The 26,298-nt window shown below is 34.7% G+C and overlaps 1 long non-coding RNA gene across 1 annotated transcript in view; it reads left to right on the plus strand.

The window, feature by feature from the left end:
- Nucleotides 1-7,772: 7,772 nt before the first annotated feature.
- LOC109268524 (uncharacterized) overlaps nt 7,773-26,298 on the plus strand; it is a 126,635-nt gene continuing 108,109 nt past the window's right edge. Inside the window, exon 1 of the long non-coding RNA XR_002080691.2 lies at nt 7,773-7,974. This is a non-coding gene — a long non-coding RNA (uncharacterized LOC109268524). The remainder of the gene's footprint in view (nt 7,975-26,298) is intronic.

The following is a 26,298-nucleotide window of genomic DNA, read 5'->3' on the forward strand; positions in this document are numbered from 1 at the left end:
ATGTAGAAACAAGTACAAGACAAGCAAATAGTTGCGAAAAGTCACACTGCTGATGGGAGTTTCAGGACTGCCATCCAGTGTCTTTAGAATTTCTAAGATAATATTTTCTTTCCTCTAGTGTATATTGCTATTGGGATTAACTAGTAAAACTCGGATAGCATATAGGTTTCTCTGTGAGAACATGGAGTATATTCTAATGGAAAAGACTAACAAAAACAAATGCACGTGTATGTGTGTGTATCTTTATATTTGACCTCAAGAAAGAAGAGTTTCACTGCACTTGGGGAAGAGAAATAAGTAGCGACAACTCAAGGAAGAGCCTGATGGATTGTGTTACAGAAGACTCGACAGAAGAGGAAAAGGCAATTGCAGGATGAAATCACTACTCTGGTAGGCAGAAAGAAATTAAGCTATTAAATTCAGTCTCATCAGGACAGATTACTGCTCACTGCTTGAGAAGAGAGAGAAAGAATAACACAAACAGAAGAGACGATAGAATTTTTAAAACCTCATTTGAAAAGACTGAAAACAGCTACTTTAAGCATCTATTTATTTTTAAGAAAATGCTGAAATGATAGTCCCAAACTGGGAAAACCAGATTTCTTTTTAACAGAAGTATTTGAGCCTGACACAGTTGCAGGATAATCAGGTCCAGTTATTCTAGGTTTTGAGAATACCACAATTTAAGGTTGTTTGTTTGTTTGTTTGTTTTTTACCTTTTTAAGTTTACAAAATGTAGACTATGTTGATATGGTGATAATGCATACAGGTATTTAGCCTGCAACTTCAAACTTTTTCTCTATGTCACTATTCAGTTAATTGTATTGATATAAGCTTCTGTAATGTCACCTGAGAGGTCAACGTGTCTAGGACTCTGATTTTTTAAATACAACTTGCAAATTTTGTTCTGAATACTGAAAATATATTTTATTCAGGGTCATTTACTAAATGGTTAGTTGGAATTTTTGGTTAAGAAATACCTAGGTCAACATTTTTAGTAATATTACTGTTTTGCAACTCATTTTTATGAGTCTTGGAAATAAGTTTTACCTTCATTATTTGGTTATGTTAAAACTAACTTGTATATTTCTACTTTATTTATCGTCCTTTTTATATTATTTGAAATGTATGCAGAAAGAGCATCCTAACTTAAATTAGAAGCATATACAAAATCAGCAAACTACAGTTGCTTCTGAAAAACTATTAGCATAATGCAACTAATTAGATGTAACAATAAAATATGACAAGAAATAATTTGAGAAAGTAATTTTGTTATTTTAAAGGGAGAAATTTTGAATGTTAGAAATGTATAGAGTTTAGTTATTACTTATCTTAAGCATTGAGAAAATAAAAAGCAATGAATATTTTATAGTTAGAAAAGTGAAGTAAATTCTTACATATATATAAAATCCATGGGTATATTTACACTTTCCAAAAAGTCAGACGGCTTGTATTTTCCAGGGTCATTGTAATTAGCAAGAAAAAAAAACCTTATTTTTATATAAAGAACTTTTTAGCCTGTCCATTATGATTATTTAAAATATTTTTAATTCAGCTCATAATGAGCCTTTTACCATTGTTTATTGTTATTAATAATAATATTGTAAAGATATATCTGCCCAATATACATATGATTTTAAAAATAAAAAAAAATGTGGAGCGCCTGAGTGGCTCAGTTAGTTAAGTGTCCAACTTCTCCTCAGGTCATGATCTCACAGATCATGAGTTTGAACTCTGTGTCAGGCTCTGTGCTGACAGCCCAGAGCCTGCTTCAGATTCTGTGTCTCCCTCTCTCTCTGCCCTTTCCCTGCTCATGCTATGTCTCTCAAAAATAAATAAACATTAAAAAAATTTTTTAAGAAAAAATAAATTAAATTAAATTAAATTAAATTAAAAAATGTAAAGAAAATACATCTTATTCTCTCTTTGTATAGAGACTCAATCCTGCTTGATATTTTAGTTAACAATTTAGTTTTGCCACTTAGTGCAGGAGTTAGAAGGAGTTGCATTTATAATCGAGATGTACAAATGCATTTTCAAGCTAAATTAATATCAACTAAAATGATTATTGAAATGATTTATTTTTTTATTAAAATGATTTTTTCTGAAACTACTTCATAGAAAATCTTATATGTGAATATGAGTTTGATATGAGATATTTTTCATCTATAGCAAAATTTCTCTGCCAAGACAAGAAAATATAACTATTAGTATGATATTTGGAAGAAATAAGCATGAAATGTTTAAATCATGTAAGAACTAATGTAAGCAAGCAGTAATTATCAAATTATTACTGTTGTTCAAAATAATTTTAAGGCAACCAAGAGTGAATTTGATGTGTCACAATAGTAAAATGTTAAAAATTTTTTCTTGTATTACTCAGTCACTCAACGCTCTTAAAGATGCACAGTTTGCTAGGCACTGCACTGGATGTTTAAAAAGAATAAATGCCGGGGCGCCTGGGTGGCTCGGTCGGTTAAGCGTCCGACTTCGGCTCAGGTCATGATCTCACGGTCTGTGGGTTCGAGCCCCGCGTCGGGCTCTGTGCTGACAGCTCAGAGCCTGGAGCCTGTTTCAGATTCTGTGTCTCCCTCTCTCTGTGACCCTCCCCCGTTCATGCTCTGTCTCTCTCTGTCTCAAAAATAAATAAACGTTAAAAAAAAAAAAAAAAAAAAAAAAAAAAAAGAATAAATGCCTAAGGTGCAGACATTGTTGAGAATTTACTCATAATCCAGTGGGAACGATTATTGAGTGTAAACATGCTTATAATTTAATAAAAGATTTAAAAGAAACACTAGATACAAATGTATGGCTTGGATTTCAATGTACATGTCAGGTTTCACATTTAGGTCTTTAATTTATTTTGTGTTTATTTTTGTGTATGGTATAAGAGAGTGGTCCAGTATCATTCTGTTGCATGTTGCTGTCCAACTTTCCCAACACTATTTGTTGAAGAGACATTATTTTTCCCATTGGATATTCTTTCTTGTCTTGTGGGTTCATTTCTGGGTTTTCTATTCATTCTATTGTTTTACGTGTCTATTTTTGTGCCAGTACCATATTGTTTTGATTACTACAGCTTTGTAATATAAGTTGAAGTCTGGAATTGTGATGCCTCCTTCTTTGCTTTTCTTTTTCAAGGTTGCTTTGGCTATTCGAGGTCTTTTGTAGTTCCACACAAATTTTAGAATTTTTTGTTCTACCTTGTGAAAAATGCTGGTGGTATTTCGATAGAGACTGCATTAAATATGTAGATTGCTTTGGGTAGTATGGACATTTGAATAATATCTGTTCTGTTAATCCATGAGCATTGAATGTCTTTTCATTTCTTTGTGTCATCTCCAATTTCTTTCATCAGTATTCTACAGTTTTCAGAGTACTGGTAGTTCATCTCATTGGTTAGGTTTACTTCTGGGTATCTTATGGTTTTTGCTGCAATTGTAAATGGGATTGATTCCTTAAATTCTCTTTCTGCTGCTTGATTATCGATGTATAGAAATGCAACATACTTCAGTACGTTGATTTTGTATCCTGCATCTTTACTGAATTCATTTATCAGTTCTAGTAGTAGTAGTTTTGAGTGGAATCTTTCAGATTTTCTATATAGAGCATGATGTTATCTGCAAAATAGTTAAAGTTTTTATTCTTCCTTGCTGATTTTGTATGCATTTCATTTCTTTTTGTTGTCTGCATTTTATTTCTTTTTGTTGTGTGACTAGACCTTCCAGTACTATGTTCAATAAAAATGGTGAGAGTTCACATGCCTGTCTTCTTCCTGACCATAGAGGAAAACTTCTCAGTTGTCTTCCCCATTGAGCATATTAGCTGTGCATTTTCATACATGGCTTTTATTATGTTGAGCTATGTTCCCTCTAAATCTACTTTGTTGAGGGTTTTTATCATGAATGGATGTTATACTTTGTCAAATGCTTTTTCTGCATCTATTGAAATGATCATATGGTTCTTACCCTTCATTTTATTAATGTGATGCATCATGTTGATTTACAAATATTGAGCCACCCTGGCAATCCAGGAGTAAATCCCACTTAATCATGGTGAATGATTTTTAATGTATTGTTAGATTTGGTTTGCTATTATTTTATTGAGAAGTTTTGCATCCATGATCTTCAGGGGTATTGTGAATTTGGAAGTTTTCCTTCCTTTTCTATTTTATGGAGTAAAATTCTTCAAATGTTTGGTAGAATTCATCTGGGAAGCCATCTGGCCCAGGACTCTTGTTTGTTGGGAATTCTTTGATTATTGATTCAATTTCTTTGCTGGCAATCAGTCTGTTCAAGTTTTCTATTTCTTCCTGTTTCAGTTTTTGTAATTTATGTTTCTAGGAATTTATCCATTTCTTCTAGGTTGTCCAATTTGTTGGCATATAGTTTTTCAAAATATTCTAATTGTTTGTATTCTGTGTTGTTGGTTGTCATTTCTCCTCTTTCATTTGTGATTTTATTTATTTGGGTCCATTCTCTTTTCTTTTTATAGTCTGGCTAGAGGTTTATCCATTTTACTCATTTTTTTTTTTTTCAAAGAACCAGCTCCTGGTTTCATTTATTTGTTCTATTGGTTTTTAGTTTCTATATCATTTGTTTCTGTTCTATTATTTATTATTTCCTTCCTCTGTTGGCTTTAGGCTTAGTTTATTATTCTTTTTCTAGCTCCTTTAGGTGTAAGATTAGGTTGCTTATTTGAGATTTTTCTTACCTCTTGATATAGGCCTGTACTTCTGTATACTTCCCTCTTAGAACTACTTTTGCTGAATCCCCAAAGTTGTGGACCATTGTGTTTTCATTTTCATTGGTTTCTATGTATTCTTTTAATTTTTTCTTTGATTTCCTGGTCAACCCATTCATTGTTTAATAGTATGTTGCTTGATCGCCATGTATTTGTGGTCTTTGCAATTTTTTTCTTGTGGTTGATTTCTAGTTTCATAGAATTGTGATCAGAAAAGATGTATGGTATGATTTTAATCTTTTTGTATTTGTTGAGGCCTGTTTTGTAGTCTTATATCTGATTTATTCTGGAGGATCTTCCCTGTGCATCTGAAAAGAATGTGTATTCTGCTGTTTTAGGGTAGAATGTTCTGATTATATCTGTTAAGTCCATCTGGTCCAGTGTGCCATTCAAAGCCATTGTTTTCTTATTGATTTTCTGCTTAGATTATCTGTATCTGTATCTGTAATTGTGTTAAAGTCCACTACTATTGTCCATTGCTATAATTGTGTTAAAGTCCCCTATACTATTACTGTATTATTATCAGAGTCCCTTTATTTTTGTTGTTAATATTTTTGTATATTTTGATTCTTTCAAGTTGGGTAATAAATATTTACAACTGTTATATCTTCTTGTTCAATTATCCTCTTCGTTATTACATAGTGTCTTTCTTTGTCTCTTGTTACATTCTTTCTTTTGAGGTCTAGTTTGTCCAAAATAAGTACTGCTATTCTGGCTTTCTTTTTCTATCCATTTGCATGATGTTCCTTCATCTCTTCGTTTTCAATCTGCAGGTGTCTTTAGGTCTAAAATGAGTCTCTTCCAGTCAGCATATAGATGGATCTTGTCTTTTTATCAATTCTGACACCCTGTGTGTTTTGCTTGGAGCATGTAGTCCATTTACATTCAAAGTAATTACTGATATATATGAATTTATTGTCATTTTATTACTTGTTTGTGGTTGTTTCTGGAAATTTTCTCCAATAATTTCTTTCTCTTTTATGTTTTGCTGATTTTTCTTTAGTAATCTATTTGGATTTTTTTCTCTTTTGCATGTTTATTAGTGGTTTTTGATATATGGTTACCATATACTTGATATATGGTTTGTATGTAACCTCTTTTTCAAATAGCAGTCTATTAAGTTGATGATCATTCAAGTTTGAACCCATTTTTCACTCTTCTCCACATTTTAGGTATATGTTATCATATTTCATGTCCTTTTTTGTGTGTGAGTTCCTTGACTTGTTTTTACAGAAATATTCATTTTTACTGCTTTTGTGTTTCTTGCCTTTAAACTCTCACTTTTTGTCTCTCCACTTAAACATAACCCTTTAATATTAATTGCAGGGCTGGTTTAGTGGTCACAAAGTCCTTTTGTTTTTGTCTAGGAAACACTTTATCTCTCCTATTCTGAATGATAGCCTTGCTGGAAAGAGTATTCTTGACTGCAGATTTTTCCTATTCTGCATTTTGAATGTTTCATGCCACTCCTTTCTGGCTTGCCACATTTCTGTTGAGAAATCTCTAGCTAGCCTGTGGGTTTTCCCTTGTAAATTAAAGACTGACTTTGTCTTGCTGCTTTTAAGAATTTCTCTTTATCTTTTTTTTTGCCAATTTTATTATAATTTATCTTGGTGTTAGCCTGCTTTCATTGATTTTAATGGAAGTTCTTTGTGCCTTCTGGATCTGGATATCTGTTTCTTTCTCCAGATTAGGGAATTCAGCTAGTACTTCTTCAAAAACTTTTCTGCCCCTTTTTCTCTCTCTTCTTCTGGGACTCCTATAATATGAATATTATTATGCTTGATGGAGTCACTCAGTTCCCTAAGTGTATTCTCATTTTGCATAATTATTCTTTCATTCTTTTGTTCAGCTTCATTGCTTTCCATTACTTTGTCTTCTAGGTCATTAATTGCTCTGCTTCTTCCAGCCTGCTATTCTTTGCATCCGGCCTGTTTCTAACTTCATATATTGTACTCTTCATCTCTGATTTTTTTTTTAACTTTATCTCTATGGTAAGAGTTTCACTGATGTCTTCTATTCTTTCCTCACGCCAAGTGAGTATCCTTATGGTTGTTGCTTTAAGTTCTCAATCAGGCATGTTACTTACATTTGTTTTGCTTAGATCTCTGGTTGTGGCCCTATCTCGTTCTTTTATTTGGGATAAATTCCTCTGTCTGAGCATTTTATCTCAGTCTCTGCCTTCTTCTGTGTTAGAAAAGCCAGTTATGTCTCCTGCTCCTGAAAGTAATGGCCTTATGAAAAAGTGATTCTATAGTGTCCAGGGCCTGGAGCTTCAGGGAGTGTCTCTGATGTGTGTTCCATGCACTCTGCTGTTGTGTTCTGGCTGTCTATCCTTCAGGTCAGTTATCTGCAGAGGTTCTCCTTGTCTGCTGTGGGCATATTTGGTCCCTAGCATGAATGTGGTGAGTTTTAGAGTGTGCTCTGGTCTGTTTGTGAAATGAGACCTGTCACCACCTCCATCAGAACTGAGGCCCTGCAAATCTCTCTGGTTGGGAGACATTGTGTGGATAGGGATTTTTGTTTGTCTTCTGGGGCATGGGCCCACTACACTGGCACTAAGGCAAGAATGGCTGAGAAAGTCCAATTTCACCAGAGCAGAGATGGTGGGGCTTGTTGTAAGCAAGTCAGGCAGCCAGTGTTAGCACTATACTGCTTCCTGTAGGTGACTCTGTTTATGCTGAGGGGGCAGGGAGGGAAATGGCACCCCAGCTCCTTTGTTCCTGAGAGATGTGTCTCTGTGAATGTTGCCTCTCAGGACAGGCTCTCAAAAAAGAAATACTTTCCCCACCGTGTGCCCAAGGCACCCTTCAGATGTCTGTTTCCATGTTGTCTTCCCCCAGGTTGTTTCATTGTTTTCCTGCCTTTATGCTAAGAGCAACACAATCCCCTCTGGGCTCTATCCCAGCCAAGGCTGCTGATCTTTAAGCAGCAGCTTAAAGCTTAAAAAACTCCAGGAGTTAAGCCTTGCTAGTTGTGAGAACTCCAAAAAAATCAGCCCCTCTCATTTTCCAAGGCAGTGTCTTTGGGGAAACATTCTCCATGTGTGTTCCCCTGTGTGTTCCTTTCTCTCTCTCTCTTTCTCTCTCTCTCTTTCTCTCTCTCTCTCTCTTTCTTTCTCTCATTCCCTCTCCCTCTCTGCCCCCACCCTACTTCTCTGAAACCATGGCTCCCTCTCTTCCACAACAGCTATGGACAAGACCCAGAAAGAGCTGCACTGAGATTGTGGAGGTAAATTGATTATATACTTGGGGGTTGGGGAGGCAAAGACCAGGGGAAATTTCCAAAAGGATTTTCACATGCTAAAGAGAATTCACAGGGTCCTGGAGTCCTAGCTATTATTAAGCTAATGTTGTTTTTACCTCTGGCCACACATTAACATTAAGATAGTTGGGAGTTCCTGGAGGAGTGTCATCCTCTGCTTGTCTCAAGTATTTGTCAGTGGGCTGCACGTTGTAAGAAAATTTAATTTTATCTACATTTCTTACTGCCTTTGTTTCCCACATTACCATTATTTGGTTTGATGAAAGGAAAAGAGAGAGAATTAAAATGGCTTTAGTGGAAAATAGTCTTATTTTCAAAAAGGGGAGACACATATAGTAATTATTGGTGATTAAATAGATCTAGGGAACAAAAAATAGTCATCTGTGTGAAGTGACTAGTACTTCTAACTGATTTTTATAAAGCATCAGTTTATAAAGCATATAAAGCATCAGTTTATATTTCCAAGCCAAGAACTCACTTTAGTCCCTTTGTTTCAAAAAGTCCTAGTATCTTCATTATTGATGTATGTCTTTACTTTCCCTCATTTCCTTAGGTAACTTACTTTCGATAGCTGAATATGGAAGTGAAACCAAAGAGATTATTAATAACTATATTCAGTCCAAAGTGATTAATGGGGTAAGAAATAGAGAACTAGAAAGTAAGAGAAATGCAAATCTGAAAAAGAATACTGGAAAGGAGCTTTACATTCAGTATATTTATAAAGATGTCATAGCGAGGATCAAAATTGTTTGGGAGAAAAGTTAAGGTCAGTGGGAGGGGCATTCCTCTTCGGGCAGCACAGTAGAGTGAAAAGCACAAAACCAGGGTAGCTTGCTGACTGATTGAATCCTCACAACTCTACTACATAGTTGTTGCATGATTATTTAGCTTTTTGTTGGTTTATTTGTTTGTTTTGAGACAGAGAAAAAGAAGGAGAGGGGCAGAGAGGGAAAGAGAGAGAAAATCCCAAGCAGGCTCTAGACTGTCAGCATAGAGGCAGACATGGGGCTCAAACTCCCAAACCATAAGACCTTCACCTGAGCTGAAGTTGCACACTCAACTGACTGAGTCACCAGGCACCCCTGATTATTTAACTTTTAAAATGCCACGATTTTTATTTTAAATTAGGTTGCTATTGTCTAATCCACAAGGTTGTTTTGAGTAATAATGAAAGAATATTTGTATAACATTTATTAAATAGTTTTCACTCTAACAAATATTAACCTTCTTTCACTAAAATGTCAGGGTGATATAATTAAAAATGCCTTACTTTCCATTAACATCAAGACATGTACTCTTAAAAGGAACTTTTGTGATATTTATATTCCATGAAATTTTCCCTCTATTATAACGAAACACATTTCTGTCTGTATTGAATTAAGTGCCTTTATTGAAGTAAATAAAGTTATTTGAAGTCAGGACTGTATCAGAATCTGAGGGGTTTGGTGTGATAAACATGAATGAAAACATGATCTTTACAATCAGAAGAGTGTATTCAAATCCTGCTCTATCATTTTCCACCTGAGCAGGAGCTTGTCGTAATGGCCTAGTAGTATTATTGATGTGTAACCTGGAGGAATGTTAGATTTCTACTATAAAAGAAAAATTGCTTTAAGTTCTGTAGTTATGGCACAAGAGGTATGGCACGTGAGTGCAGGGTAGTACCTCATCAACAGTGATTTGCTTTATGAAGTTTACTTATTATTGCAATACAGGCTAGAAAATTTATTGACGTAACTTCTAGCCTAAAAGTCCATCTCATAAATAGTCTGACCGTGAAAAGTTGTCTTCTTGGAATATTTTATAGTTTTTGCTAATATGGACAAAGTGACTTAGAAACATTGTTGCTGAAATAGCAACAGAGATTTGAATAGGTATAACCTGACAGAGAAGGTTTGTGTTCTTTCCTCTCTCCTAACCAGAAAATAGAGTTTTGCTGTTACTTGATGCCTTTTTCTTCATAGGAAGAGCTAAACTTATTTGGTATGTTAGATCCAGAATGAGAGGAAGGGAACTTTCCAATAGACCTCTGCTTGCAAGTAGCACTTAAGCTAATTTATCCTTCCATGGCAATTCCTCTGATATCTCTGACTCTTCATGCCTTGCCAAGTTGCCGGTAGACACCTGCTGGCCGAAACAGGGATACTTTGCAATATCAGCCTGTGGAGAAGAGCGTATCAATTCTGCCTACCACAGGTTTAATTTGCTTTTATTTCATCCTGGTTCCTACAACCTTGACCCTATTTCTTATGTTGCATTTCCCATGTACTAAAAAAACAAAGTCAACACGAGAAGAAAACATTCAGGAACTGCTGAAAAGCACACTATAACATACCATCCTAAACTTAAGGACTGTTCTAGTGGTGATGAAACTTGAAAAATGGAAACAGCATGACTTTCTTCTCAGAAGATGTATGGCTCAGCACAAAATAAAGCTCCACTCTCAGGCTCTGTGGTGAGATGGAAATAGTAAACATGCCTCAGAGAAGCTCTAGGTATTGGCCACTTAGCAAGGTTGTTAACTAATGATTTAAAAACATTGCTACCATTTTGAAATAGAAGTGGTTCATACAAAATTTTTATAAGTGTGATTTGTAAATATAACTTGATCAGTGACTTACACTATAAACTTTATCCTCTTGAAATGTACTGTTTCTTCAGTTTTATAGGTGTAAGTTAAAAAAATCGGAATATAAGTGTTTTTAAGTGGAATGGCGCTATGACTTCACTTTATTGGCACCTGAACTCTGTTCAATATGAGGGGATCTGAGTTAACTATAGTGATCGGCAAGAGGAAGTGATGAAAGTCCACTTGCTTCCATTCAAAATCTCTCTTTGGCCAACGTTCATTACTTACTTAACTAGATTATTTGTCAGCACATTATATTACCAAAAAGAGGAATATTGCAATGAAAATTTTCTACACCTCAAAAAAAAAAGGTTGTTAAACTAAATAATGCTTTCTTTCTCTAAACCATATCTGTAAAAACAAAACAGGAAGGAAAAAACTTTATCCTTTGTTTGAAACAAAAAAACAAAATCCCCCAAAAATCTCATCCTACCTTTTGACGGGTTAATATTTCATAGGACTTTCAAAGAGGAATATGGAGCATGTAGTTTGATGAAATAGAACCGACAAGAATTAGTCACGTCTAACCTCTGAGGCGTGAAGCACAGTGATAGTCTGAGAGACTAAAGAAAACTGCTCTTTTCTATTCTGCTCAAATAGTATGGTGCTAAAATCCAAGACCTAGAGTTAGGGTGTTTGGATGGAAATTTCAACTACGCCACTTACTAGTGCCGTCCTCTTGGACAACTTTCTTAAATTCTTTGTGCCTTGTCTTTTTCATCCATAAAATGGGGGTGTTGAAAGGAATAAATCAGTTAAAAAACGAAAAGGACTACGGACAGTGCTTGTCACACACTTCTCCATTCTCACTACTACTGCTATTACTTTCTTGAACAAACTAATTCCAAGGGACAGTCAGGGTCATCCTGGGGACTGTGTCAAAGAAACAGTATGTAGAAACAGAATACATCAAGTTCAGTATAGTGTGGTAAGGGAGCTATCAAGATCTTGGGCTTCTGGTTTGCTTGTTAGATTAGCAGACTGTTTACGTGAAATGTTGGCTTTTGCACCTCACTTTCAATGTTAAATGAAAACATTCTTGCCAAATAAGTACACGATAAAGAATGTTATTTTTGTTAGCAGCTAGGTCAGGGGATGATGTTTCTTTTAACTGTTCGTCCTTAGACAGACTGATACAAGCTTTTCCAACTCAAAATATTTGGTCCTTAAAAAAATCTCATTTAGCATAATGAACTTGATATTCTGTTGAAATAACAAGGCCCAAAACATATACAATTTTTTTGAAATGGGAAACAGAAACTTAACTGTATTTGCTGCCATTATGTGTTCCTTCAAATTATTTAAACGTTCATATTTTACATTTGATATATCACAGAAGCACATAGCACTTGTCTCTAGAAGTCAAAACTCCAAATAGCCTAGGCTTACATGGTGAGAAACAACCAATGTGAAGAAGATTAAAAGATACAATTTCCTTTAGCATAAACAAGGACTTATTTTTACCTTACGGATAGTATTTTCTTTGACTTGAAGGAGCATAGTGATTCAGTGTTAAATAGGACAACATCTAAAAAATTTTAGTCATTTATACTGCAAAAAGATGTTGTGTAATGTGTTGAGCTTAGAGTTATTTAGAGTTAATTAGATGTAAAGATAAGGCATAATGAAAATTAAAGTAAGATGATAACATCCTCCATCTTTACCTAGAATGGAATACCAAAAAGGAGGAGCATGTTAGGTAACATAGTAGATCACTGGACGCTTTAAAATAATTCATGTGGCGGGGTGGGGGAGGCGCTTGGGTGGCTCAGTCAGTTAAGTGTTGGACTTCGGCTCAGGTCATGATCTCACAGTTCACAGTTTGAGCCCCCATTGGGCTCTGTGCTGACAGCTCAGAGCTGGAGACTACTTCAGATTCTGTCTCCCTCTCTCTCTGCACCTCTCCTCCCTCCCTCTCTCTCTCTCAAAAATGAATAAGCATTAAAAAAATTTAAATAAAAAATAAAATAATCCATGTTGGTTGGATTGTGGGTTAAAACATCACAGAAGAAAATAATTCGTGGAGATAAAAGAGATACTTAAATTTGTGATCTAAAGACCAGGGAGCTTCCGTAAAATAATTCTGTATCTTTTATAGCGATAGTTGCAGGATCTGATCCTGTGGGTGGACAAATTACTTTGTAGGTTGAATTAAACTGACTGTGTCTTTCATGTGGAAGTTAGGATGTTGTTTGAGAAATGGGATTTCAAGTAATGGAACCTGGAAAATGTCAGTGCATTTCAATGATTCAAACAGTCAAAGCACATTAAGACTATCTTGCCACAGAAGTTGCTGCTTCTTTCTTATGAAGCTGGTCTTGCTTTTCTTTAAGGCCCTATCGTTATCTTACCTTGTGGTGCACCTTGCCAAGTGATATGATGGTGTATCACTTACTTTATTACCATATTACCTTTAACTATACAAATACCACCCTAGAAAAATAAGAATAAATCATCATCATCTAGATTTGGAAGACTTTTTATTGCAAATGAAATCTAGGAATGGATTTCTAGAGGAAGGGATATATGTTTAAATTGAATGAAATTTCATGGATGAGGGTAGACTTGGAGGAAAGCCTTGATTCCAACTATAGCTCAAGAAGATGGGAATAAGCCCAATTTTTTTTTTTTTTTTTTTTTTTAGTTTTTCTTGTTTGGTTGGTTTTTGGCTAGTTCCTGGAAACATGAACTCAATTTACTTGTGCTAAGTGAAATTGAAATGGCAGAAATTCCAAGGTAACCTATAAAGGGAGGAACCAAAATACTTAAAAGATAGGAAAGTTGTGAAGAATTTGTTATATGAAATCCTTTGACCACTTTCTACCTATATCCCAAGAAGGCTGGGAAGATCCACTTTCTTCAACAAAATATTTAAAAGCACCATATTCTGTGAATCATGCATTCATTTGAAAATTGGGATGTGAAAATGTGTCCTTGACCCTATATTAAAACACACACACACACACACACACACACACACACACACACACTAAAATGAGGTTTGTTAAAAAGAGAAATAAGTTTATACCTTTGACCAATAGACATGCCTTAAAAAAATTACTGGAAAAATTGTATTCATTCTCCTGTCACTGGGAGATAAGAAATCCTTTTAAAATATGAATATGGACTCACAACTGAACATGATTAAATTTTGCATTTTCTTGTTTTTATCTTTCATTATTGAAGCTGTTTCAGAGGAAAAAGAACCTGTATCTGTAGGGCATTTTGGTGCTTATGCATATTTTATCAGTAAGACAAAAGTTTGTGTTGGCATATTTGCTTGGTACAAATAAACTGCAGCACAGAAAAGATAAGACAATTTTAGAATCAGCTAATAAATGAAAATCTTAATTCTGTTTCTATATAACACTTTTTAAATGCTTTACACTAAATATAAACCAAAGTCACTAAGTATTAAAGAATATAATGATAAACTTAAAAACTTTCAGTTGGTTAATTTTGAGGCATAACTTGTACACAATACAATTAACCAATTTTAAGCATATAATTTGATGTATTTTGACAGATTTACATGGTCACATAGCTATCACCAAAATCATGAAATCAAAAAGTTTCTATCACCCCCAAAAATTGCTTCAAACCATGATGCATTCAATCTCCTTCATTATGATGCTTTGGACACTGGCAACTACTTATCTGTTTTCTATCACTATGATTTTTCTAGACTTTCATATCAAAGTATTATATAATGTTTGTGCTTACATTTTTTCACTTATGGTAATTTTTTAACTCATAATATCTGTTCTACTAGTTTTCTGCTCAAGCAAATATACATGTCTAGTCTTCTGAGGATTTTTTGTGTATATCAGTAATTTTGCTAAACTAATCCCTAAAGTTTCATGTTTCTTGATGCTAATATAAATTTCATGTTTTAAATTTCAGTTTTATATTGTCTATTGCTAATATACAGAAATGGAATCGGTATATATTGTCCTTTATCCTGTGATTTTTACTAAATCAACCTCCTAGTTATTGTAGCTTTCTGTATATTTGTTAGGTTTTTTTTTATATAGACAATCACATTATCTGATAATAAATATAGTTTTATTTTTTCCTTTCAATCCATATTTCTTTTCCTGTATTTCTTGCTTTCCTTTCTTTGAATTTTATATTTATGCCTTAGTCACTGACCTACAACTCTAGTAATATGTGGTGAAGCAGACACCTGGTCCAGTTCTCCACCTTAGTAGAAAAAATACTCAGTTTTATGATTTCAACTACAGGAGATTTATAGATGTTATCTGTCAATGTGAGAACGGTTCCTTATATTCCTAGCTTGTTGAGAGTCTTTCTTTCTTTTTTTTTTTTTTTTTTTTTTGACACAGGTGATTGTGGGAATTTATTGAAAACTTTTTCTAAATTTATTAGATGATCACTGGCTTTTCTTTTTAATCTGTTGATAAGAGAAATTACATTGTTTGGTTTTTAAATGTTAAACCAAACTTGCACCTTGTATCTCTGATATAAACCATATTTGATCATGAAATATTAAACATTTTATTTATTATTTGATTTAATTTGCCAAAATTTTTTAAAGGCTCTTGCCTTCATGAATTTAATATTTTTAGTGTCTGTGATTTTGGTGCCCAGGTAAAGCTAGCCTCGTAAAATATATAAAGAAGTATGACCTCTTTTTCTGTTATCTGGAAGAGTTTGTAGAAAGTGAGCCAGTGAAGCCATCTGGGCCCAGAATTTTCTCAGTGAGTATGTTTTTAACTATGGCTTGTATTTATTTAACCCATATAGACCATTTATGATATCTATTTCTTCTTAAATGAGGTTTAGTGTCATATAACATTCAGAAATGTTGTTTTCATTTCATCTAAAGTTGTCAAATTTGGTACAAAATTGTTCACAATAGTCACCTAGTAGAGTTTTAATGTCTATTGAATCTGTAGTGATGTCCTTTTCTCTCATTTCTTGTATTGATAATTTGTGTCTTCCTCTCTTTTTCCACAGTCTGGCTAAAGGTTCATTAATTTCATCATCTTTATAAAGAGCCAAATTTGGTGTTTATCCATTTTTTTTCTATTGTTTTGTACTATACTGTTCATTATTTATTATATCCTTCCTTATGCTTATTTGGAATTAATTTGATATTCTTTCTCCAGTTTATTAAGCTTAAGTTTTAGAAGCTTAGCAACTTTTCACAATTTTTCTTCTTCCCTAATTAGAAGTTTTTAGTGTTACAAAATTTTCTTTAAATACTGCCTTGGATGTATCCCATAATTTTTAAAGTTTTATTTTCATTTTAGTCAAAAATACTTACCATTTCCATTTTGATTATTTCAGTACCCATGGATTACTTAGAAGTATGTGATTTAATTTAAATGTATTTGGACATTTTTTACGTATTCTGTTAATAATTCCTAATTCTTACTAGAGAAAATATTATTTCAATCCTTTTTTACTTTATTTTTATGGCCTAAAATATGGTCTATTTTGATCAGTGTGCACTTGAAAAAATGTGTATTCAGTGTTTTTATAACTCTCTAAGTTTTTATTTTAATTCCAGTTAGTTAGCATATGCTGTTATATTAGTTTCCGGTGTACATTATAGTGATTCAACACTTCCATATAGCCCCTGTGATCATCGTGACAAGTGCACCCCCTTCATCCCCATTACCTGTTTATCCCATCCCCCCAGGTCCCTCTCCTCTGAGGGTCCCTATCAGTTCTCCATAATTAGGAATCTGTTTCTTGGTTTGCCTCTCTCTCTCTCTTTTTCCCTTTGCTTGTTCGTTTCTTAAATTCTACATATGAGTGATATCATATGGAATTTGTCTTTCTCTGACTGACTTATCTCATTTAACATTCTATTCTATAGCTCCATCCATGTCTTTGCAAATGGCAAGATTTCATTCTTTTTTTGTGGCTGAATAATATTCTATTGTACATATACACCACATCTTCTTTATCCAATCATTTATTGATGGACACGTGGGCTGTCTCCATATCTTGGCTATTGTAAATAATGCTGTCATAAAGATAGTGATGCATGTATTCCTTCGAATTAGTGTTTTGTATTTCTTGGGTATATACCCAATAGTATGATGGGTAAATCATAGGGCAGTTCTGTTTTTAACTTTTTGAGGAACCTCCATAAAATTTTCCACAGTGGCTACCAGTTTGTATTCCCATCAAATGTGTACCAAGGTTTCTTTTTTTCAACCTCACCAACACCTCTTCTTTCTTGTGTTGTTGATGTTAGCCTTTCTGGCAGGAATGAGGTAACATCTCATAGTTTTGATTTGCATTTCCCTGATTAGTGATGCTGAACATCTTTTCATGTGTTTGTTGGCCATCTCTATGTCTTCTTCAGAGAAATGTCTGCTGATGTTTTCTGATCATTTATACATTGGGTTACTTTCTTTTTGGGTGTTGATTTATAAATTCTTTGTATTTTTGGATACTAACCCTTTATCATATATGTCATTTGCAAATATCTTCTCCCATTTAGTAGGTTGCTTTTTGGTTTTGTTGACTATTTCCTTAGCTGTGCAGAAGGTTTTTACTTTGGTGTAGGGCCAATAGTTTATTTTTGCTTTTGTTTTTCTTGCCTTAGGAGATGTACCTAGAAAAATGTTGCTATAGCTGATATCAGAGACACACTACCTGTGCTGTCTAGTATTTTTTATGTTTTCAGGTCTCACGTTTAGGTCTTTAATCCATTTTTAGTTTATCTGTGTATGGTGTAAGAAAGTGGTCCACTTTCATTCTTTTGCATGTTGCTGTCCAGTTTTCTCAACACCATTTGTTGAAGAGACTGTCTTTTTCCCATCGTGTTTTCATTCCTCCTTTGTTGAAGATTAATTGACCATGTAATGGTCATTTATGGATTTTCTAGTCTATTCTATTGATCTATATGTCTATTTTTGAGCCTATACCATATTGTTTTGATCACTATGTCTTTGTAATATAACTTGGAGTTTAGAATTGAGATACTTCCAGCTTTGTTTTTCTTTTTCAAGGCTGCTTTGACTATTCAGGGTCTAATGTGGTTTCACACAAATTTTAGGATTGTTTGTTCTAACTCTATGAAAAATGATGGTGTTTGATAGGGATTGAATTAAATGTGTAGATTGCTTTGGGTAGTATAGACATTTTAACAATATTTGTTCTTCCAATCCATGAGCATGGAATATCTTTCCATTTCTTTGTGTCCTTTTCAATTCCTTTCATCAGTGTTCTACAGTTTTCAGAATACAGGTATTTCACCTCATTGGTTAGGTTTATTCCTAGGCATCTTATTCCTTTTGGTGCAATTATAAATGTAATTGTTTTCTTAATTTCACGTTCTTCTGCTTCATTATTGGCGTGAGAAACGCAACAGATTTCTGTACATTGATTTTGTATCCTGTGACTTGACTGAATTAGTTTATCAGTTCTAGCAGCTTTTTGATAGTCTTTTGGGTTTTCTATATAGAGTATCATGTCATCTGGAAATAAAGAAAGTTGTACTTATTCCTTTCTGATTTGGATGCATTTTATTTCTTTTTGTTGTCTGATTGCTGTGGCTAGAACTTCTAGTACTATACTGAATAAAAGTGATAAGAGTGGACGTCTTCTTGTTCCTCACCTTAGGGGTAAAGGTCTCAATTGTTCTCCATTAAGGATGATTCTAGCTATGGGTTTTTCAAACATGGCCTTTGGTGCATGAGATATGTTCCTTCTAAACCTACTTTGTTTTTATCATGAATGGATGTTGTGCTTTGTCAAATGCTTTGTCTGCAACAATTGAAATGATCATATGTTTGTTATCCTTTATCTTATTAATGTGATGTATCATATTGATCAACTTGTGAATACTGAATCACCACAATCCAGGAATAAATCCCACTTGATCATGGTGAATGATTTTTTAACATATTGTTGGATTTGGTTTGCTATTATTTTATTGAGAATTTTTGCATCCATGTTCTTCAGGGATATTGGCCTGTAGTTCTCCTTTTTAGTGGTGTCTTTATCTGGTTTTGGTACCATGGTAATACTGGCCTCATAGAATGAATTTGGAAGTTTTCCTTTCTTTTCTACTTTTGGAATAGTTTGAACAAAATAGGTACTAAAAGAATAGGTATTAACTCTTTTTAAATGTTTGATAGAATTCTCCTATGAAACCATCTGGTCCTGGACTTTTGATTGTTGGAAAGTTTTTGATTACTGACTCAATTTCTTTGCCAGTAATTGGTCTGTTCAAATTTTCTATGTCTGTCTGATTCAGTTTGGGGAGATTAAATGTTTCTAGGAATTTATCTATTTCCTCCAGGTTGTCCAATTTGTTGACATATATTTTTTCAGAATATTCTCTTATAATTGTATGTAGTTCTGTGGTGTTGATTATTACTTCTCTCTCATTTGGATTTTATTCGAGTCCTTTCTCTTTTTTCTTGGTAAGTCTGCTAAAGGTTTACCAATTTTATTGATTTTTTTTTTCAAAGAAAACTCCTGGATTCTTTGACCTATGTTTGTTTGTTTGTTTGTTTGTTTGTTTGTTTTTTAGTTTTTATATCATTTATTTCTGCTCTAATCTTTATTATTTCCTTTCTTCTTCTGGTTTCAGGGTTTATTTGCTCTTTTTCTAGCTCCTTGAAGTGTAAGGTTAAGTTGAGATATTTTTTCCCTCCTTGAGGTAGACTTGTATTGCTGTAAACTTACCTCTAAGAGATGCTTTTGCTGTATTTTGGACCATTGTGTTTTCATTTCATTTGTTTCCATGTATGTTTTTAATTTCTTCTTTGGTTTCCTGGTTGACCCATTCATTGTTATAGCATGTTGCTTAACTTCTGTGGTCTTTCTAAAATTTTTCTTCTGGTTGACTTCTAGTTTCAGAGCATTGTGGTGAGAAAAGATGCATGATTTTATTGAGGTCGATTTGTGACCTAGTCTGTGTACTATTCTGTAGAATATCCCGTATGCTTTTGAAAAGAATGTGTATTCTGCTGTTTTAGGATGAAATGTTCTGAATATATCTGTGAAGTCCATCTGGTGCAGTGTGACATTCATTGTTATTCTTTCCTTGTTGATTTTCTTTTTTTTTTTTCTTAAAGTTTATTTATTTTGAGAGAGAGAGAGAGCATGCAAGTGAGTGGGAGAAGGGCAGAGAAAAAGGGAAAGAGAAAATCTCAAGCAGGCTCCATGCTATCAGTGCAGAGTCCACCACGGGGCTTGAACTATGAACTGCAAGATCATGACCTGAGCTGAAACCAAGAGTTGGACGCTCAACCGACTGATCCAACAGGTGCCCCTCTTCATTGATTTTCTGTTTAGATTATATGTCCATTGACTTAAGTACAGTGATAAATTGCCTTACCATGAATGTATTACTGTCCACTAGTTCCTTTATGTTTGTTATTAATTGTTTTATTTTTTGAGTGCTCCTATGTTGGTTGCATAATATTTTTAACTGTTGTATCTTCTTGTGGATTGTCCCTTTCATTATTATATAGTGTTCTTCTTTGTCTCTTGTTACAATCTTTATTTGGAAGTCTAGTTTGTCTGAAAAAGTATTGCCACTCTTTCTTTTGACCCATTTGCATGGTAAATGTTTCTCTATCCCCTCACTTTCAATCTGTAGGTGTCTTTAGGTCCAAAATGAGTTTCTTCTAGGCAGTATATAGATGGGTCTTATTTTTTTATCCATTTTGTCACCTTATGTCTTTTGATTGGAGTGTTCAGTTCATTTACATTCAAATTAATTATTGGTAGATCTGTATTTGTTGTCATTTTGTTATTTTGTGGTTGTTTCTTAAGATTTTGTCTGATCCATCCTTTTTCTCTTTCAAGCTTTGTTGATTTTTTTAGTAATATATTTGGACTTATTTATCTTTCTTCTTTGCATATTTTTTAGTGGTTTTTGATACATGGTTTACATTAGGTTTGTATATAACCTCTTCTACATATAGCAGTCTATATTAAGTTGATGGTCATTTAAGTGCGCACCCATTCTTTCCTCTTCTCCTCCCCACATTTTAGGTACATGTTGTTATATTTTACATTCTTCTATTTTGTGAGTTCCTTGACTGTTTTTTTACAGAAAGATTCATTTTTTTGCTTTTGTGTGTCCTGCCTTTATACTGTCATTTTTGGTGTGTCATTTCCACTCAGAGTCCTCTTTAATATTTCTTTCAGGGCTAGATTAGTGGTCATGAACTCCTTTTTGTTTATCTGGGAAACTCTTTATCTCTCTTTCTATTCTGAATGGTAGCCTTGCTGTTAAGAGTATTCTTGGCTGCATATTTTTCCCATTCAGTGCTTTAAATATATCATGCCATATCTTCTGACTTGGAAAGCTTCTGCTGAAAAATCTCCTGCTAGCCTTATGGTTTCTCCTTGGAAGTTAATGTCTTCTTCTACCTTGTAGCTTTTAAATTTTTTTATTTATCACTATATTTTGCCCATTTACTAAAAATATGTCTTGATGTGGATCTGCTTTTGCCGATTTTGATGAGAATTCTCTGTGCTTGCTGGATCTGGATATCTGTTTCCTTCCTCAGATTAGGGAAGTTTTCAACTATTTCTTCAAATAAATGTTCTCCCCCTCTTTCTCTCTCTTCTTCTTAGAAACTCTTATAATATGATTGTTACTATATTTGATGGAGTCACCCAGTTCCCTAGGTCTATTGTTGTTTTGCATAATTCTTCTTTCTTAGTTTTTTTCAGTTTCATCACTTTCCATTACTTTGTCATTTAGGTCACTATTTGTTCCTCTACTTCTTCCATCCTGTTGTTCCTTCTGTCAAGTGCGTTACCCATTTCATTTATTGAGCCTTTATCTCTGTTATGTGATTCCTTTTCTCTGTGTTAAAGGTTTCACTCAAGTCTTCCACTCCATTCTTAAGTCCAGTAAGTATCCTTATGATCATTACTTTAAATTCTCTATCAGTCATGTTACTTATATCTGCATCACTTAAATCTCTGGCCATGGCCTTGTCCTGTTCTTTAATTTGGGGTAAATTTCTCTGTCTTCTCATTTTTTCTAAGTCTTTCTGTCTGTTTTTCTGTGTTAGGAAAGTCAACTCTGTCTCCTCTTCTTAAGAGTAATGACCTTATGAAGAAGAGGTCCTGTAGAATGTGGTGTCCCCTGATCCCGTGTCTGGCACTTCCAAGAGTGTCCCCAATGCATGCTGCATGTGCTTTGCTATTGGGTACTGGCTGGTTTATCCTTAAGGCCAGTCATCTGCAGAGGCTCTCCCTTCCTGTTGTGGGCAATGTTTGGTTCCTGGCCTGAATGTGGTGCATTTTAACTAGGCATGCTCTGGTCTGCTTGTAAAATGAGACCTGTTGTCACCACTGCCAGACCAAGGCTCCACAAAACTCCCTCATGAGGGCCATGGTGTAAGCAAGGGTTTGGACTCATCTTCTAGGGGGAGGGGTGCGCCTCATGGGAACTGAGGCAAGTGTGACTGGGAAGGGTGGTTCTAGCAGAGCCTGTGGGACAGGCCTTAGGGTAAGCAGTTTAAGTAGTGAATATAAGTGCTGTGCTGGTTCTCACAGGTGGATCTGTGCTTATGCTGAGGGGTGGGGAAGGGAAATAGTGCTGGCCAGTTCCTTTGATTCTGGAGGGGGCTCTCTGTGAATGCTCTCTCTGAGATGTGCTCTGAGATGAGTGAATAACCTCCCCACTGTGTGTCCTGGGCACTCATCAGGTTGCTGTTTCCACACTGTATGTCCATGAGTTGTTTGCCTGCTTCCTCTCCAAGAAGTTCACAGTGCCCTCAGGGCTCTATCCCAGCCAAGCCTGTTGACCTTTAAAACTCCAGGCTTTAAGCCCTGCTGGTTGAAATTCAGCCCCTCTTGCTTCATTAGCCAATTGCTATGGGGACTTGTTTTCCCTGTGTGCTCCCTGTGTGCTAGTCTGTCTCTCATCCTTTTCCACATCTCTGGCTCCCTCCCCACTGCAGTGACTATAATCTGTTTCTCTCCCAAAGTCTGCACAGTTTTTAGATGGAGTGTTCTGTGAGGTTCAGTTTGGTCAGTTTGATGTTTTCCTTCTCTAGTCTTACTGCTTTCTGCTTACTTGTTCTGTCAATCATTGAGAGAGACAGATGTATAATCACTAAAACTGATCACAGTTGTGCATTTTTGCCTTCATATATTTTAAGAAAATGTTAATATTAATAATTTACAGATAATAGAAATTTAATACCAAATTTATTAATTTTAAATTATTGTTATAATATTGATAATTCACAAACTTTCCATCAAAACTTTGTGATTTCCCCTTATAATGATTAAATTCAGAGACATTCAAATAGAATATTGTACAAAATCTTGAAATTTGCTAGAGCTATGTTCTAGAGTATTCATATTTTTCTCATTTCAAATAGCCCAGTATTGAATAATTTTTATATTTTATTTACAATACCATATGCATGATAAATTTAAGTTATCCTTTCATTATTTTATGAGTAATTCTTCCAAATGGAAATATGGGAGGAGACCAGATAATGTTAGGCCATATAGGCTACAGTGAAGATATGGAGTTTTACTCTAAATATAATAGGAAGCCATTATTCTGTTGGGAGTGAAGAAGTGATAGGCTTTAGAAAAAACCCTTGAAGCTGCTATGTGGAGAACAAGCTAAGGGTGAAAACAAAGTCCTTTGTACTAGTATAGTAGTGTAGAAGCAGTGAAAGGAGTGTAAAGTGGTTGTAGGTACCACATAATTTCAAAGGCATTTCTAAGAGATTCTGCAGATGCATTGAAGAGAGTACAAGATTAAAAAAAAAAAAAGTTAAGGCATGTGGGTGGCTCAGTCAGCTAAGCATCTGACTCTAGGTTTTGGCTCAGGTCATGAGCTCACTGTTCATGGGTTCCAGCTCCACACTGTGCTCTGCGCTGTCAGTGCTTGGGATTCTTTCTCCCTCTCTCTGCCCCTTGCCTGCTCCCCTACTCTCTCTCTCTCTCAAAATAAATAAATAAACTTAAAAAAAGAAAAAAAGTTAATGATGACTTTTTAGTAAACATCAAAGACATAAAAATAGGCATTGAACTTGTGAGATTCTTCTTTGTGGATTAGAGATAGATTTTTGAAATCATCTACATAAAGATTTTGTGTGTTGGGGGGGAGAATTCCTGGGACAATGAGATACTCTAGATATTCAATAAATTGATCTGAGGAGATAGTGGAAAGCTTAAAATTTAAATATTAGTAAAGAGGTAGATTTATTAAAAGAGACTAAGAAGGAAAGGCCAGTGAGATGAGGCAGAAAAGAAGATAATGTCACAGAAAAATATGTGAAAAATATTTTTATAAAAAAAGAGAACTATCTTTTGTGTTAAATGATGCTAACATGTCAAGTATGATAGGTACTGAGAATTAGCCCTGTTTTTGTGGACAAGGACATCTTTGGTACTATATTAAGAGTCGGCTCAGCAGTAGATGTATTCAAAATCTGATTACGTTGGAAAGTGTGGAGACAGGATTATAAAGAGCTCTTCAAAAAAATTTCTCTAAAGATCTCTGGTTGGATTTCAATTGAACAACTGGGTTAAGAACCTTCATCTTGGTGAATACTATCGCTAGGAGAGAGCAACAAAGCCAGGTTGAGATAGAAGTATTGTAATTCTACTAGTCTCACCTAGTTGATCATTCCCATGCTTCTTGATAGCAGGATTTTGTGTAGAGGATTGAAATATTTGCCTCAGCGAAAGTGCAAGTTGTTAACATGCCATTGACATTTGAACTTGTGAGTGGTTAGAAACCTCATTTTTTTAATTTAAAGTTTATTTATTTTGAGAGAGAGAGACAGAGGAAGAGAGAGAGAGAACAAGCAGGGGAGGGGCAGAGAGAGAAGGGCACAGAGGATCTGCAGCCAGCTCTGTGCAGACAGCACAGAGCCTGATGCAGGGCTCAAACTCCTGAACTGTGACATCACAATCTGAGCCAAAATCAGAAGTTTAACCGACTGAGTCACCCAGGTGCCCCAGAAACCTCATTTTTTAAAACCACAAGACCACTGGGGATCACTTTTAATCAGTAGTGCCAACGAAACTCTGGAAATTGCAAACAAGTTCTGCATAACATGGTGTCTATGTGCAATGACCCATTAAGGCTACTTAACTTTGTTTCACACACAGTAAGGAAAAGACATAAAGTAAGTCTGGCAGTGTTACTTCCTCTTCTATTTTTTGGAAGAATTTGAGGAAATCTGGTATTAATTCTTCTTTAAGTGTTTGATAGAATTTACCAGTGAAGTCATCAAGTTCTGGACTTCTTTCTTGGAAATTTTTGACTATTGATTCAATCTTATTACTAGTAATTGGTCTGTTCAGATTTTCTCTTTCTTCATGATTTAGTCTGGGTAGGTGCATATTTCTAGGAATTTATCTATAATTAATTCTTAATTCCTGATGACAATGTGAATTGTTAAAGCCACTTTGAAAAGCAATCTGTCACTGTTGATTAAATTGAAGAATGCATGTGCTCTTCGAGAAGCGATTCCTCAGGGAATCTCACCATAGAAATACAACCACCATCAGTTTACCATTTTTGTCCAAGGATGATTTTTGTAGTACTGTTTTAAGAAAATACCCATCAGCAGAAGAAATTATGATTAAATTAGAGAACACCCACATCATAAAACATTATGCAGCCATTAAAGAAATAATTCAGAGTGTGCTCACTTTGCACCTATCCTAAAAGGAATAATTCAGAGCTATATTAGTTGACTTGGAAGAATTTCTACAAGATATTTAATATTATCCCATTATTATAAAATAAAATATGTGTTAGGCATATGTGTGTAAAACTATATAAAATACATGAACATGGAGATATATGAAAGGGTATAATTAAGTTTAATGTTGGTTGACTTGAGGCGTGCCTGGGTGGCTCAGTCAGCTGAGCGTCTGACTTTGGCTCAGGTCATGATCTCGCGGTCTGTGAGTTTGAGCCCAGTGTTGGGCTCCGTGCTGACAGCTGCTGTTTCAGAGTCTGTGTCTCCCTCTCTCTGCCCCTCCCCTGCTCATGCTCTGTCTCTCTCTCTCTCTCTGTCAAAAATAAATAAATGTAAAAAAAATTAATGTTGGTTGACTGGATAAAAAATAGGCTGGATTGTTGTGAAATGGGAGATACATCTTAAGAATACATAGAAGGCCCTATATAATTAGTGAATAATTGATTAATGATAATATCCTAAGAATATTAATATGATCCATGTCATGTCTGTAAGAGTGATTTCTAATAGTTATCCTCTTTTAAAAGCTACCCTCTAAAAATATATATGTTTATTGAATGCCTACATACTCTAGATACTCTTCTAGGTGCTGGAGAACAGTAGAGAATAAGACAGCTCAGGGGTTTTTTTTAGTACGGCATACCGCAAGGTTCTGTTCTTTATCTTCAGTTGATCAACATGTTTAATAAGGTAAGGTTGAGAATGATCGCCAAACATACAGGATGGTGATTTTAATTGATAGAATCACGATTCATAAATGTCTCAATGGGTTTTATAAACTTTCTACTAAAAGATTAAACTTGGGGTGCCTGGCTGTCTCAGAGGAGCATGTGACCCTTGATCTCAGGGTTGTGAGTTCAAGCCCCAAGCTGGGTATATAAATTACTAAAAAAGTAAATAAATAAATAAACCTTAATTAAAAAATTATAAGTAGATTAACTTAATATTAACAATAAGGGGGGG

The sequence above is a fragment of the Panthera pardus genome, unplaced genomic scaffold (genome assembly GCF_024362965.1).
Source record: "Panthera pardus isolate Hobbes unplaced genomic scaffold, ASM2436296v1 HiC_scaffold_24, whole genome shotgun sequence".
In the NCBI taxonomy this organism is placed as follows: domain Eukaryota; kingdom Metazoa; phylum Chordata; class Mammalia; order Carnivora; family Felidae; genus Panthera; species Panthera pardus.